Source organism: Cryptomeria japonica, chromosome 3, assembly GCF_030272615.1.
Source record: "Cryptomeria japonica chromosome 3, Sugi_1.0, whole genome shotgun sequence".
Lineage (NCBI taxonomy): Eukaryota > Viridiplantae > Streptophyta > Pinopsida > Cupressales > Cupressaceae > Cryptomeria > Cryptomeria japonica.
Window position 1 is genome coordinate 78,694,313 of NC_081407.1, and position 2,812 is coordinate 78,697,124.

The 2,812-nt window shown below is 34.4% G+C and overlaps 1 long non-coding RNA gene across 3 annotated transcripts; it reads right to left on the minus strand.

The window, feature by feature from the left end:
• Positions 1-799: 799 nt before the first annotated feature.
• On the minus strand, positions 800-2,105 carry LOC131027957 (uncharacterized). Of its 3 annotated transcripts, none has more exons than XR_009102551.2 (3): positions 1,655-2,105; positions 1,054-1,204; positions 800-942 (listed from the first exon to the last, which is right to left on the minus strand). It is a non-coding gene; the product is annotated as an uncharacterized LOC131027957 (long non-coding RNA). The 3 variants fall into 3 exon arrangements; XR_009102550.2 differs by having other exon boundaries at positions 1,054-1,249; XR_009102549.2 differs by having other exon boundaries at positions 1,486-2,105.
• Positions 2,106-2,812: the final 707 nt, after the last annotated feature.

Genomic DNA, 2,812 nt, shown 5'->3' on the forward strand with positions numbered 1-2,812 from the left:
TGTCAAGATCATTTAGGAGTTGACTAGAGAGGTGCACCTCACACTAGTTTAGAGGAAGGCAATCTCCTTTTCTATCTTATTTACTTAATTAACTTTTCTCAATTTTGTGTAATCTTATGCTTATTACGCCGAAGGCGTCTCCTACTATGAAATGGACGAGCTCCTTTTTGTCCATCAATGGCTCAAAACTTTTTATAAGTTTGGCAAGACGATTGAAATGTTTTCGTCCGTTGGATATTTTCGTTGACTATATAGGCAAATACACTGTTTCATCAACTCTTGTGCTTTTGAAACTGGCAGATCCGATTAACTTTTATCGGCTGATTGATTCATGATGGCTTCCATATGCTGTCACACCACCTTCTTCCACGCGTCACACAGTACACGACTAATAAATGAAAACTTTTCATTTTTTATTTTATTTTTTTCATTCTAACAAAATAATATCGTATGTTCTTACGTCTGTCACCGCTCAGCCAGTTGTTAAACGTTGCAGCTAGAAATCATTAAAGCAACAAATGTGGGAGAGATATGCAACAGGAACAAGAAACTTTCTTGATTTTTTTGTTCCCCGTCGTCTCATAATTTTATTTTTATTTTAACGCATTAATATATTACATGGAAAGAAACTACTTACTATCTCTCTGTAATTACACTTTCCCTTACCATCTCTGTAGTTATAATAAAAGCCAAGGTATGTCTCATTTGGATAGATTTAAATGTGAATCCAAAGAAAAATGTAAGTACCATCATATCTTACAGGGCTATTTTCACAAAATTATAGTAATAAGATTCACAGTGCTAATAACTTGACAGTTCAATTTCCAACCACAAACCTTTATGAAATTGCTTGAATCTAGATACAAATTACTTCACATGTACATACTAATATGGTGATCTCGTGTCTTCCCACTAATGTTCTTGGTCCTCCTTTGATGTGACCTGCAATAATAGAAATTCTTGAGAAAGCAATCGTACAAGATACATTGAGAACTTGTTAGTCACGGTTATAATATAATTAACATGATATTTTCAAATTGAAACTCTCAATACCTCATGTAAGAAATCTGTAGTGCTCTCTCTCTCTCTCAGGCATTTGAATCCATAGCTTTCAAAAAAGCTCCAGTACACTCCGCGAGGTCCATGGTTGACTATATGGCCCTCTCATAGGAATAGGATATCATTTAAATATTTCTGGAGTCGGCTGCATCGGAGACATGAGAATTGTAGCATCCGTTAGATGGGTAAACTGTTGCAGGCCATGTCAAAATTTTCACTATGAAGGAAAAATTGAGAGAAATTATAGAAAATTTGACAGAAAACTAAATAAAATAGAATTTGCAATGAATTTTTTTTTCTCTTGCGAGCAAAGTGATGCATATACAACATAGTTCACAACATCCTCCCTTCTTATGGTAAATTAGGGGTTTTGGAATAGGTACAAACATCCATCAAAGCTTAGTTACAAAATTTGAAACCACATACAATGCATGTCAACTGTTTGACACAACGCCTAGAGGAGATGTCATCTCATGGAATGGAATGACTGCAAGATATGCACAAAATGGATTTGTTGAAAAGGCTTTAGAAACTTTCAGCCAAATACAATTGGAAGTGTACAACCAAATTCCAGAACCTTTACCAAGATCCTCACCGTGTTTGCTAAAATGGGAGATCTTTGGAACACGGTATAGACATCCATCAAAGTATGATAGAAGAGGGATATTTGACAGAAATGATAGTTTGATATGCTCTTGTAATGCAACATGTGAAAGCATAGGCAAGGTAATTTCTTTGTTTGATAGAATGCCTCTAAGAAACGTGACCTTATGGAATACCATGATTGCATGGTTGAGATTCCACCAGTTCAGCCCACCACGGATTGATTCGCCAGCACCATAGATAGAGGCAAACCTACCAGCATCGATAAAATCACTTCCATATCGATAACAAGATCTGCCAGGAGCAAAGACATGCCGACCATTTGTATTCGGAAACTAGAAAGTGTAGTGTGTGTTCGCCCCTAAAATTTTATAGCCCGTTGGCAAACCAGAACATAAAATCACAATGCGAGATTGAGTGCAAGGTGGTGCGCTTCTGCTACCTTAGCGTCTTACACCTAGCCAAAGCCATTTGTTGAAATTAATGCGCAAAAAGGAAAATATTTAAACACCTGTCCATATAGCATGTCCACCATCTTGCATGCACACAGAGTATAAATTTTTCAACACGCTAAAAACCTAAGTTGCCAGTTGTCTTAAGTTTATAGCTTATTTTGCTAAAACTCCTATTGTGGGAGGATTAATAATGGTATATCGTTAAATGTGCAAGCAGACCCAAGCAGACCGCAATTGTACATGAAGGCCAATAGAGATTGCCAAAAAAATTTAAAATAATATTATAATTAAAAAATATGCATCTTCATTCATAGAAGTAGTCTATGAAAAGGAAATATTTCAAAAGGTTTGTTCCTGATTGGTTGTTGAAGCTTAGTCTAATCACTAGTTATTAATTTGAAGTCCTAACTAATAATGCTAAAAAAACATTTATCCTCTCATCACTACAAAACAAGTATATTCCAATAAAGTGTTTAGGAGAGCAAATATTTTTGAAGAGTTCCCACATGTTTGTTCGGTGTGTATACAATTCAATTTTTAAAAAAATTTTCTGCAGAAAAATGTTTATATTTAACATAAAGTTTGTTTCTTTGTTCAATAGTAAAATGATTCTCTTACAAAGTGGAATATAAAATTTATATTAGAATTATTATTTAGTTATTTTTTATTTTGTATAAAAAATTTAATATAATTGT